We start from the raw sequence: 13,830 nt of genomic DNA on the forward strand, positions 1-13,830 counted from the left end.
ACAATATTTCAGTGTTTCTTTAACCCAAAACATGAGCTTTTTCATACCCGTTTGCAAGTATAACCGTTTCACATTAATTTACGTCAACACAATGAGCCCTATTTCACCCCATACATCTGCATCTTCCTACTGATGACTCGGTTACTAATAGATCCTCACAGTCACTTGCCTACAACCCTCCCTACCAGCCCAGCGTAGCAGGCCTGGTTCGTTACACGTGTATGTTGTCCCAGTAAAGTAAGGTGACCAGATTTCTTAGACAAAATCCGGGGACATTTTCAGCTCAGCAGCTAGTTTTACCTCCAAAACAAGTAATGTTTTACTTTTGTAAAACTTAAAACGGGGACACTAGACCTAGAGCTGTTCTCATTAGGGGCTGAGCCCCCCCAGGTCTGATCCTAGACCCACCTCTGCTGCTACTTCATACCTCCACTCCACTACACCTCAGAGGAATGTTTCAGAATAGAAAGTCCTAATATTTCAAGATAAAAGTCCTAATATTTCAAGATAAAAATCCTAATATTTCAAGATAAAAGTCTTAATATTTCAAAATAGAAAGTCCTAATAGTCCTAATATTTCAAGCAGAAAGTCCTTATAGTTCAAGATAGAAAGTCTAAATATTTCAAGATAGAAAGTCTCAATATTCCATAATGTTGTAATGTTTACTGAACTACATTTATCTGACAGCTTTTGCTTTATTGCTCAAGGCTTGTTTCTGCAACAGCTCATTGAGAATCAGATACAACAAAAACTACAGAGGACATATTTCCTTTGACATTGATGCAGTATTAAACGAGATCGCTGCAATGTAAGTTAATAGGATAATTGTCCAGCTTGTATTTACGTTCATAAAAGTGCTCGTTTAGCTGCTAACAGACTCAGATTAATATTCTAAGTGTCTGACAACATTATGGAAAGGATTTTTAAGGAGGTCGACCTTTCTGTTAAAGATTAAGATCCTTTTTAAAACATAAAAGTCCGCGAAATTGTGTTCGCTAAACCCACCAGACTCCATGTAAATAATCAGGGATTTTAGCATCGTAAAACACGGCTTTCTAAAACATCTCTGAGCACCGCGGGCTCTGGCTGCCTGGAGTCTGCGGGTGTTGGGTGTGCGATTATCGGCTACGTTTTGTCAGTTATTTCTTTCTTTCATTCCAATTTCGGGTCTGTCAGTCACAGCCCCGGGGATCTATCCCCGAATGTCCCCGGTTTTCACTGTGACTGACAGACCCGAAATTGGAATGAAAGAAAGAAATAACTGACAAAACGTAGCCGATAATCGCACACCCAACACCGCAGACTACGGCAGCCAGAGCCCGCGGTGCTCAGAGATGTTTTAGAAAGCGTGTTTTACGATGCTAAAATCCCTGATTATTTACATGGAGTTGGTGGGGTTAGCGAACACAATTTCGCGGACTTTTATGTTTTAAAAAGGATCTTAATCTTTAACAGAAAGGTCGACCTCCTAAAAATCCTTTCCATAATGTTGTCAGACACTTAGAATATTAATCGAGTCTGTTAGCAGCTAAACGAGCACTTTTATGAAAGTAAATACAAGCTGGACAATTATCTATAACTTACATGCAGCGATCTCGTTAATACTGCATCAATGTCAAAGGAAATATGTCCTCTGTAGTTTTTGGTGTATCTGATTCTCAATGAGCTGTTGCAGAAACAAGCCTTGAGCAATAAAGCAAAAGCTGTCAGATAAATGTAGTTCAGTAAACATTACAACATTATGAAATATTGAGACTTTCTATCTTGAAATATTTAGACTTTCTATCTTGAACTATAAGGACTTTCTAGCTTGAAATATTAGGACTATTAGGACTTTCTATTTTGAAATATTAAGACTTTTTATCTTGAAATATTAGGACTTTTTATCTTGAAATATTAGGACTTTTTATCTTGAAATATTAGGACTTTCTATTCTGAAACATTCCTCTGAGGTGTAGTGGAGTGGAGGATGAAGTAGCAGCAGAGGTGGGTCTAGGATCAGACCTGGGGGGGCTCAGCCCCTAATGAGAACAGCTCTAGGTCTAGTGTCCCCGTTTTAAGTTTTACAAAAGTAAACATTACTTGTTTTGGAGGTAAAACTAGCTTCTGAGCTGAAAATGTCCGGATTTTGTCTAAGAAATCTGGTACATTACTTTACTGGGACAACATACACGTGTAACGAACCAGGCGCTACGCTGGTGGTAGGGAGGTTGTAGGCAAGTGACTGTGAGGATCTTTAGTAACCGAGTCATCAGTAGGAAGATGCAGATGTATGGGGTGAAATAGGGCTTGTGTTGAGTAAATTAATGTGAAACGGTTATACTTGCAAACGGGTATGAAAAGCTCATGTTTTGGGTTAAAGAAACACTGAAATATTGTAAATGATGTTCATATTTTGTTGAATTCAGAGATAAACACAAAAAGGAGTAAATGTGTTGACTTTTTTATTTGAGTTTGTTTAATGATAATAATAATCCCTTACCCTTTTGAAACAGTTGTGGGCCTGATATTATATTATATCACAAGGGAAAAAGGTGAATTAAAAGAAACCATTTTATGTTTTACTACATTGTACAAAAAAATAGAAAATAACATTTAGTATTAGTTTAACTGATCATTTGGAGATTTATTTATACAGGCACTTAAAGATATACCGAAGTAAGCTAACAAACCCATAGCTACTTTCATTTACCTGGTAAGGGTCCAAAGCGCTACACTTAGTGGGCACCACATCCACAGAAAGCTCTAATTGGGACTTGTGTATCTGGAAGGAATTAATTCAGAAGTGATAGCGTCAAAACAAACCATAAATAAAATGATTAAGAAATGTGCTCGATTTTCCACAAAGTGGAATAAATACAGATCTGCAACTCAGAACATTGACATGTGGCTCACTGCCAATGATTGAGGTGCTTTTCAGACCGCTGGCAAAACAGTTCTCTGTTTCTTTTTTCTCTTTTCAGATTAGAGAGAGCAAACACAGAGGAGGTGACCTTATCATACTAAAGGGGACAGACAATAGAGCATGACTTGTGTTTGTCTACATGCCAAAGAAAGCCAAGGAGAAGCCTTCATGGCCAGAGTATCATCGCCTTCCTAGTCCATCAGGAGCCCTTTTAACCCTGCTGCAAGCTGCACTGGGGGGCTCAAACGTTCCCCTGACTCCACCAGGAGACTCACTCCAACCCAAGTGCCAGCTCCGATAACCCTTTTGACTGTTGGCAACCATGTTTGAGGTGATGTGTGTGACCGCCGCCGCCCATTCTCGAGCAGCACAGCTTCCTGCGACCCCTATCCGCACCATGCAGTGGAGACGGCGGCACTGCTGTCCTATCAAGATGACCTGGACCGTCAAGCGTTCACTCTTCGGACCCATGTGGCCGGCCTCCTCTCGCTGGCTCTGCTCTCACCCTCTTCTTGTTTTCAGCCACCAGGACTGGTTGCCGGGACGCAGTGGGCCCCGTGAAAACCCACTGGCTACACCATCAGGGGCTTCCGCAGCCCAAAAGGAGAAGCAACCAGAGCAGCTCCCTGAGGAGCCGTGGAGAGAGAACGGGTATGTAGCGCCAAAGCCTCTGCTCAACCTCAGTTCTCAGCAGGGGATGGGGCAAGGGGGAGGCAGCAGGAGGGGGAGGGGAGCCAGGATGGGCGTGATGGGGTCGGGGACTCCATGAGCACTAACAACAGTTTACACAAGGAGATGGGTGTCGGGGGGAGGCTCAGCGCTCAGCCTTACCGCTACATCCTGAACGAGCCCTTCAAGGCAGGGACAGCACGCCTCTCTCATCCTCCTCATCGCTGCAGAGCCCGCCCAGGCCGATGCCCGAACGCCACGCCAGACATGGGGGAATGAGAGCATAGCAATGGGCCTGGGGTTTGTTCGTCTTTTCCTGCTCGGCACGGGAAAAGCTCAGATACCTACTGCAGAGCAGCATAGAGGAAGAGAGCGGTTCACCACGACATCATCCAACAGGATTATCAGGACACTTACTACACAGACCATCAAAACCCGATGGGCATGAACTGGGTGGCCACCTATTGCCCACCACGTTCTTATGTGATGAAGACAGACGCGACATGTTTGTCACAGAGTATCTTATCCAAAAGCTGTTGAAGCCCGAATTGCCGCCCAAGCAGAGATACTTCACGGTACCTGATGAGGGGCTATGCACCAAACCGAAACAAGGACAGCAAGTGGTACATGCGCCGGAGCTGTACCCAAGCGAGCGCTACCCATATTCTGCTCAGGCACGGGGTACGTGTTTCAGGGGACATGGCCGAGCTGATTACCAGGCCTCGCTCAGCATACGCAGGTGCACTGGAGGATGTTTACGTGGGGATCTGCCTGGAAAGCTGGCATCGACCCGGCGCCCCCTCCCAATGAGTTCCTCTTTAACCATTGGGGGTGGTACTCCAGTTGTAAGTACAGCCACCTGATCACATCCCATCAGTTCCATCCAAATGAGCTCATCAAGTACTGGACCCACTTGCAGAGCAACAAGCACAACGCCTGTATCAACATCGCAAAGGAAAAGAACGGCAGGTACAGACACCGAAAGTTTCATGGAGAGAGGCCTCCATGATGCATCCTGGGACTACCCACCACTAAAAAAAAAAAATCAAGATGGGCGACCTGTAACTCAGCCCGTAGAGGGCATTTTGAACTCAGCACATTCACTATATGGGGAAAAGCACATTGTTTTTGGTATTGTGTACAGTTGATGATCCAAACTATTTTTTTAATTGAGAAAAAAATGTTAAGTAATGTAAGTCTGTTGAGCTATTTCTAAAGGAAGGTTGTCTGTGATGTGGAGCATGCACAAAAAGTGCTGCGGCCATTTAAGAGTGGTGGTTAGAAATTCAGGTGTCAACAGAAAGGTGGTGACGGTAATATGCTATAGTAATGTGAAGGCTCTTATCTGAATTGTAGTACAGTATGTCACACTCTTCAAATCAAAAAAAAAGGAAGACACAATTGTGTTTACAGAAAAAGGGAGATGCAATGGTGTTTGTAGAAAGTTGCAGTACACTAACTAAATAGAAGAAAGTATCTTTGAGTTGACCAGTTAGTGCCCTGTTCCTCAGTGTGTACGTACAGATTTATCAAAGAAGGCAACTCTCAAGAGATTAATCTTTTATTTATTGTCATTACAGTATTTTGTTTTAAAAACTAAATGAAAGCACTCACGTCACGTCAAAGATGACTGAGATTGTATTTTAAAGCTTACATTGAGTATTACTCTGCACTTGAGCAAATGTCAATGAAGTAATTAACAATTAAAGGTTGAACTCATTTTCTTTGCAGTGTGTGTGTGATTATCTGGGCTTCTGTTATACATTCATGCACAATGTATGATCTTGTTACTTCAAGTCATAGGAAGCAAATATAGGGCCGGGACTTAAATCAATATTAATATACCTTATGACTTTGAGTGGACTTCCAGTGTGAGGATTTCTGAGACATTACAAAATGTAAACTGGTGAGACAACTCACAAAAATGACCAAATGACCAAACATTATGCTAGTTGGGTAGTATCTCCATGTACTGTTAGCACATATAAATAAAAACAAAGTACTAATATTTACAAAGGATTGGCAGTTGAATTAACATAATGTGGGTCACCCTATACAATATTTTTGGCAGCCTAATATGAGAGCTTGTGTTGCTAATGACATCATGGTTACAATAGTTGATTGCTGTTAATTGATGGCGCTAAATATATTCGCTAGCAACCAATTACACATTACATAAGTCACTTGCTTTTTTAAATGATTCAGTGAATCACTAGTTTGAAACTGCAGATTAAATAGTGATGGATTGACGAATAGTCCAGGATCCTTTACTCTACATGCGGTTTGAATAATGTGGTTAAAAAAAAATCCTTCACCTCTTCTCTTTCTCTTCTTTCCTCACACTTTTAAATGTTTCCCTTTAATGCCAGCGGTGGTTGCGTTGTTACTGAACAGTCATGCCATCTTAACAACACACTGTAATTGTGAACAAACAGGCAAATAATGTGTATTTTCTACAAACATGAGCATGATTGTAATAAAAGTAATATTGTATTCAGTGGACCTGGAGACAGCATTAACTTCCAAGAGAAAAAGTAATCGTTCGGAGAAGTTTAGGCCAGGCAGAAAGAATGTGAAGACAATCAGGCTAGAGTGTTGAGAAATGAATTAAACATGAACTGCAGTGTCCCCGGGGGAACATAAAATACTCGGCTGCAAACACCCCAGTTTAGATTTTAATAAAAATGAATGCAAATGATTTGATCCAGATGGAACTGCCTGTTCAAGGTGTGTGTGTGTGTGTGTGTGTTGTGTGGTGTGTGTGTGTGTGTGGTGTGTGTGTGTGTGTGGTTGGTGCTCTGGGCCCGACAAAAAAAAATCAATATAACGGGCGATAACTTGAAAAATCCTATATCAGATTAGGTGATCTAAATATCTAAGGAGAGCAGGGGATCTCTACTTTTCTACTACACATCTGTCAATCTCGTTTAATCAGCTGTACGTTTTGAGCGACCTCGTTTCGGGAGCTGTAGGGATGGGTAAAGTTCACACAATGGTACAGGCCTATTTAAGCAGCTAATCACTTAGCAGAAGGGTCTTAAGAGAGGAGGAGGCTGAAAGGTAAAGACAGCAGAGGGAGAGCATATCAAGATGTTCATCTCAGATAAACTGCACAGTGCAAGATTATTTGATGCTGGAGCCACAGGCAAAGACACAACAGCTGTATTGTCTTTGTATGCAGTCATGTGAGAGATATGCCTTCGTATCGACCAGTTATCTACAGCAGGGATCTCAACAGGGGTCCGGGACCCCTCAGGGTCCTCAGAGCCGATGCATGGGGGCTCCAAATTAGTTTAATTTGAATTTTTTCAAAAATTAAAAGGTCTTAACAGAATCTTTAACAAATTATTAGCAAAATAAATCCCCTGATGAAAGGTTTGGTTAGGAGCCATCCACAAAAACAGGATTCAATGAGAATTCGTGAACATATACAGTATGTTTTAACATTAAACAATATTACATAATCATACCAACAATATAGGTTTTATAATAAATTAGTATTCTATGCAAAAAATGTATGTATTAAGATGTTCAGCCTCCCTTCACATTATTGTAGGCCCAGTTTAATATGCAACTTCATTTATACAAATTATGTAGTAGGGGGTCCCGCTCGCTCTCTTTGAGTTAAGGGGTCCATGGCTTTAAAAATGTTGAAGACCCTGATCTCAGTTTAGAAAGATTTTTAGGAAGACATAACATCACGCATCTGATCTTAAGGTGTCCTTAAAGTGATCCTATTAGTAGTGGTTTAGCTTTCCTGTTGGGAAGACTCAACAATTACTGTAATACACCTATAAAGTCAATACAGGGACAGGAGAAGCACAAACATGTAGTATGTTCACAACTCTGTTGCAACTAAAACTTTCAGTACTTTTCTTAAAACATAAAATAGCTCATTACTGTAAATATCTTGATGACCATATAATGAGGTTGAAATTGACAAGTTTCCAAATGAATTGAGCTGGCTTCTGTACACTTGGCAAGGTTGTAATGGCAGTGTATTTAGAATGTGGTAAGGTAAAAGAGAGCTGTGTAAGAGACAGGTTGCTACTGCACTGTAGATTGACTCAGAGCATTCAAATCCGTCATTCAGGAAATATTTGATGCCACACCACCTGGTTCAGAGCACAGAGCAGAACATGATGTCAACCAAAGACAGACCCCTCGTTCTCTCAGTGGAACACTGTGCCAGTGGGCAAACCACTGTAATCTAACAAATCTATGGCTAAAGTTGCGAAACTGGGTTATTTTAAATCCCTGTTTTGTTGTGGTTTTTTAATGTCACAATACCATGGTTTGCATATGTTCTTCTAATTATTATTTAATAGGAATACACAGTCGCCATAGGATTAAGTCCAATTTTGGCCAATACCTTTGAAATCATCAGCAATCTCTTTCTGGATTCCTAGTATGCATTTACTACCATACCAAATGCCTTAGCCTTCATTGATGGTATCTATTATTTTGCCAGAAACTCAGATCTAAACCTGGCTCACTGTTTTTGTGAATTTTGGGACCAAATGGCATTTTGAGATCAAGTAACACAATGAAAACGTGAGGTTACTAATTAGAAACTTTGCAAACAACAAAAGGATAATGCTAACTCAATCAAGTACATGGTCCTTATATGGATGCATTGTGTCCAAGATTTCATTATGGTTGGTAAAATCACCAAGCCATCATACAACCCTCTCAGCCAAGTTGGTCTCACGACCGTCAACCAGAACCTCTCCCAAAAGCTGAAAAATCACGCCCTGTTTTGGCCAAAGCATTGGTGGAGCTCACACAAAATGACATCCAATTTCTTTTTCAAAGCCCCTGTCATTTCAGCACAGTGCAATTCATGAAATACTAACTGGTCCCAGGTATTCATCACCCTCCATTAGTAATGATTAAGTCATGTCAAGACGAGAGGATATTGGGAACAAGGTGTTGATATCCGTCATGCAGTCTATGCAATCAAAGAGCCAGATTACCAGCATCTGGCCGCACTCAGCCCTTCCACAAATGATGAAACGACAGAGGGCGGGGGGGGAGAGCGAAGAGGGACGGCTAGAGAGGTGAGAGGAAAAAGTGAGGCAGAGACAGATAGACTGGTCTGCTACTGGAGAGTACAAGTAAAAGAGAAAAGGATGAGGAGGAAAGAAAAATAGCAGGAAGGAGGGAGTGATGAATGAAGGGGAAAGGAGCAGTGAATGAACGTATTGAAAACCTGTGCCGCTGTAAACGTTGTATAAAAGGCTAACAGTGGAAACGGATTGAGATGTCTCCAATGATGGAGTGGAGGCTGTGCCCTGGCTTTAACATCACAGCCACAGTTCCTCAGAAACCCGAGGAGGAAAATACTGTTGAGAAGAGACAAATCTCTGACCTTTCCAAACAGCCAAGCTGCACCTGCCTAATACCTCTCTGTGGGCATGACTGATGCGCTAATGGAAGTTTGGTGAGGAATACTAAAATTGACAAAGAAAATTATAAATTACCCCAGCTGCAAGTGAAAAAACATTATATCATTGCCACAACAGGGAGATAAAACTCTTTCACAGAAAACACCTTTGTATGATAATTGATGCTGCCTTACAAAGCAAAAAGCAGCAAATAGCCTAATAAATGATCACAGGTGAGACCAGAATTAGATTTCTGATTTTTCTGCACATTAACATTATTAGGAACTACAAGACCAATCGTAAAACATAGCCAAACCACAGTAAACGCACCCATTGTAAAGCAGTTCAAGCTAGCTGCAATAGCCATAGCTAGCCTTAGCTAAAACTAAATCACAGACTTCCCCTGTTTCTTTGAATGAACAATAGAATTTGATTAAATGATTCTTGGAATTTAGTGGAATTACTACATATTCAAGCAGTAGCTAAATCCAATCATTGTAGGGATTAAAACTAGCCCAGTGCCTGCTAGCTAAAAGGAAAAGTAAGCTAGCTTGAGCTTTGTAACTGCTATAGCTTCTAAAAGAAAGAACATGATTTGTAAAATATACATCTAAATATATATATATATATATTATATATATATATATATATATAAATATATATATATATATTTTAAATTGCAGATCAATTTGTTGTATTCAATCAACAAATAGTAGAAGACCAACAGACTTGAACTAGCAACATTTGCTAATCGTACTGCTAAGATGTAACGATAGCCTAGCTAAAAAGTGCCCTCCTGTCCACCTCCATGTTAAGATGAGTCAACATCAAAGTCAATATTAACAGATTGCCCTAAATTATTTATTATTGCAATAAACTGTAAATATTAATAGAAAATGGTACACAGACCGACAAAGAGAACCCTTTAATTAAGTCCTTCTAAAAGGTACTAGCCTAGCTTAGCAACAGCAACAATCTCAGCGCTCTGTCTTTATAAATAACATGATCTGTGCAAGCTACCTCTAAAACATGTATTTACTGTATTATTAAATTGTAGAAAATATAATGATTTGATTTGACATGAACAGACTATTAAAAGAGACAGACATTTAAAACAGACAGAGAGAAAACAGGCTATAAGTAGGCTACTGCTCTCTTCCTGTGTAGGGCAAAATACCCAAATTTACCTATTTACAGTACAACAACCATCACACAAATCCCTTACAGTCATTTCTACAGGAAGCAGGTAACATCTGTTGTGTCCTATCAGCAAGGAAAAAACCTACAATGCTTTCAGACAGATGGCAGATTCCAGCCAGGACTGCAGGACTCAGTGAGGGGGTGGTGCCAGCGTTGAGCAAAAATCTATTTATAAATGTAATTTGACAGTGACACTCCACATTGCATGGAAACTGGTGGACATCTAACCAAGTTCAACCTGTTAGCACTTTGAAGGGCCTCTGAAGAAGTGTGGTGGTTGTATGGCACTCTGGCATTAGCCACACACAGAGCAGATACAGTACAAGGGAAGCTAGCCATTGTTATAAATACACCACCAGCACAGGACACAGGCGCCAAGGGCACCACTAGAACAGTTAATGCCATCCAATATGGTCATGTATATGTTCTCCAGTGTTAAGTGTACAAACAGACAATTAAAATGTCAGTGTATAACGGACACACAGGAATTTGACTTGTGACAAAGCGCAGTAAAACAAGAATGTTAAAAGGTTAAGTTTAAGAAGTTAATACAAGAAATGTATACAATCAAGTATATAAATAATATACTTAAATATTAAAATATATGGACATAATAATAATAAAAAGTATATTGTGCATGCATTGTAGCAAGCAAGAATAATAAATGTGCGGCATAAAATTGACACAATGTGTCTGCTGACGTCTGTGGGTTGTAGACTTCAAAGTCACTTACTGTTAAATTATTGACATGTACTTGGAAATAGACTTTATTTAAAGCCAAGAGTGTTTAAAATCACCATATGTGAATGCAATGTTATTATCGATTTTTTGAAATATTGCCCAAGTTAATAAATAACTAATGTTTATATTTAGGCATTCATTGGTGCATTAATATCTCGATGTCCCTGGTCTAATTTGTGTGAATGTATGTTCAAAGTTCTTATCTATATTGGAAATATAATGCTCAAATTAAATTACTTACTTACACACCCTGTATAATACAAGAACCACCGTGCTAAAGCCTCTGTAGAAAGCAGTATGTCTCATTTTTCTGTGAATAAATTTGCGGTTTATGGGCAGGGGGTTTTCTGTTATCATTTGTTCGGAATAAACCAGATTACGTTCCACCGACAAGAGAAAAACTTTATCAACAGAGAAAATCGAGGAAGGAGACGCCCACAGTAGACCGCATTGATTGAAGGTGATATCTGACTGCAAGGAGCAGTGCCAGAACACCACAGCAATGAGAAATTCGCACCACAGATGGTGACAAGAAAAAAAAAAGTTTAAATATTTTTTACCACAGAGACATCATCCATGTACAATCGAGCTTAAAAAAGAATCGGAAAATCTTAAGTGAAAATGTTCTACTTATATATCAATGCAGCAAAATCTTTTGTATGGCCACTGGGAAGTACGGACTCTATTGATGCTGACATTATCCTGAACAACTTGAAACGTGTGTCATTCCAGCAAGCCAAAATAGAATCGAGGCTGTTTAAAAACTGCATTAATCTACACAAATCAATAAGGGGGTAGTAATTATCCCTACTCAGGCCTGTCCGCACCTCTCCTGATGGAGGTTGTGGAAGGCAGCAGCCGATGCAGCGTCCACCTCGGCCAGGCTCATGTTTCAGCACGTGTTTACCCTTGCACTTCTGCGACGACAAACCGAGAACAAATCACAGGGCCAAGAGTGCATAGTAGGGTTATTGGGTTATAGGGTGTGCGGGGAAATATAAGCTGACAAAAAGCTTTTTCCTGGAAAATTCAGAGTGTCATCCAGCAAAGTGGAAAACAGAGCTCCTGCTATGTAACAATCCTCTCACTGCTCAGGCAAATGTCTGTTGATAACATTTGGGACCTGTGACATGTTATTTTAATAGGGAATCTAACAATGTGGCTCTTGAAACCTTGGCTGAGCTGTGTCCCAATTCCATTGATACAGTCGAAATCGGACTAGAATTAAAACTTAAAGATTTTAGTCTACATTCGTAGATCATGACTTTGATGGATACAAGTGTACCACAACAGATGCACACGGAAAAAGTGATTTGGATAGACTCAGTGGTTAAAGCGGGCGCCCATATAAGAGGTTACTCCTAAACGCAGCGGGCCACGTTTGACTCTGAACTGTGGCCCTTGCTGCATGTCATTCCCCTCTCTCTCCTTTTCACTTCTCAGCTGTCCTGTCATAAAGGCTTAAAAGAATTAACTTAAAAAAAAAGAATGATGTGATTGTTTGGGGTTGGTAAGGTCCGGGACATTGAGGAAAAAATTATATTAAACACGGTGAATCACGTCTATCATACTATAGTTTATATTGTGACGTTCCATTTGGGATGGCTCCATGCTGACGGAAATCCTCGGGCTTCCTTTGCGTAAGCGTTGGTGTATATTTAAACTCCGGTGAAGTTATGAAGACTGTGGTTAACCTATTTTCTGCAGGGTGAATCCAGACAGCTAGCTAGACTATCTGTCAATCTAAGTCTTCTGCTGCATGACCTAAAACACTTTTGAACGTAGAATGTTCTTCCAAAACAAGTGCCTTCCGAGGCATGTGAGTACCGGACTGCGGCTTTCCTTGGCGCTTAGCACCACCCAAGATGATGTGATTGGTTTAAAGAAATGCCAATAAACCAAAGTCGTTGTCTCCAATCCCGGAATGGTGTGTGGACTAGCTGGACCTCCTCTGCGTGGCAAGGAAGGTCTGGAGAAGTAAGACTAATCTACTATGGTCGTGAGGTGATACTCAGTGTCTGATGGCTTTAGGGTGTCTATTAAAGAGTAATATAGGACATCTAATAATAAGTTCTGGTAAAACGGACTTGTTTACCCTTCTAAATGAATGTATACATTAAATGAAAAACAAAATATGAAATCTCATTTCCAACACGTTGTGTATTCCTTCTCTGCTCGTCCTCTAAACACCTCAGGATGGCGCTAACACACAAGCTGTAAGTAAGTTACATGCTCCTTGAACTGACTTGCGGATAGCTACGTTTGTTGTTTTGGTAAATTGTCAACCGCACACACAATGTTATTGACTTTGGATCTTGCTAGCAGAACCTTAACTTTCTGAGCCAAAGTGTTTACAGAGAAGAGCAGAAATATCTCCCGTTTCCAAACATGGCAAGTTGTACACAAGGTGCCATCCTATGTCCTGGAGGAGTGACATTTGCAATGAAAAAAGAACATCATATGGGAAGGATTTTGTCCAAATATTAGTCAAATACTCAGGTGTTACTAGGAAAAAAGTGTTATCTGAAAAAAACTTAAGATTTTGATTCTAAAATGCATTAAAAAATTAAATGAATAGTCTAAAAAATATTGGCAAGGGAAGTGACCATGGTATAAGCAGGTTGATACCCTTCGAGGGTCCCTATCAGGTAAATATGGTTCTGCCTTACTGTTCATCATAATTCTGAAATGAATTCCAACCCTAACCTGACCCTAACATATCGGGCATTAACACTTAACTATTATTTTCCTAATGTATTAGTGTATCTGTAATACGGTTAGTGAACACTGGGAGCGCTAGAGCACAGTTAGGATTACAGGCGAAAGGTATGGCATAGATGAAGAATGGATGTGCACGAAGAGAAGAAGATAAAGTAGAAAGTAGTGTGTTCATGTCTCTCGGTCAAATTAAAATACTTTAACAACAC

At 40.3% G+C, this 13,830-nt stretch overlaps 1 protein-coding gene and 1 pseudogene across 2 annotated transcripts in view; one reads left to right on the top strand and one right to left on the bottom strand.

Moving 5' to 3' along the window:
• Nucleotides 1-13,830, bottom strand: part of b3galt2 (UDP-Gal:betaGlcNAc beta 1,3-galactosyltransferase, polypeptide 2) — a 24,714-nt gene that overhangs the window by 2,442 nt on the left and 8,442 nt on the right. The window lies entirely within an intron of this gene.
• On the top strand, nt 3,109-4,608 carry LOC116696260 (beta-1,3-galactosyltransferase 2-like; annotated as a pseudogene).

The sequence above is a fragment of the Etheostoma spectabile genome, chromosome 9, assembly GCF_008692095.1.
Source record: "Etheostoma spectabile isolate EspeVRDwgs_2016 chromosome 9, UIUC_Espe_1.0, whole genome shotgun sequence".
In the NCBI taxonomy this organism is placed as follows: Eukaryota; Metazoa; Chordata; class Actinopteri; order Perciformes; family Percidae; genus Etheostoma; species Etheostoma spectabile.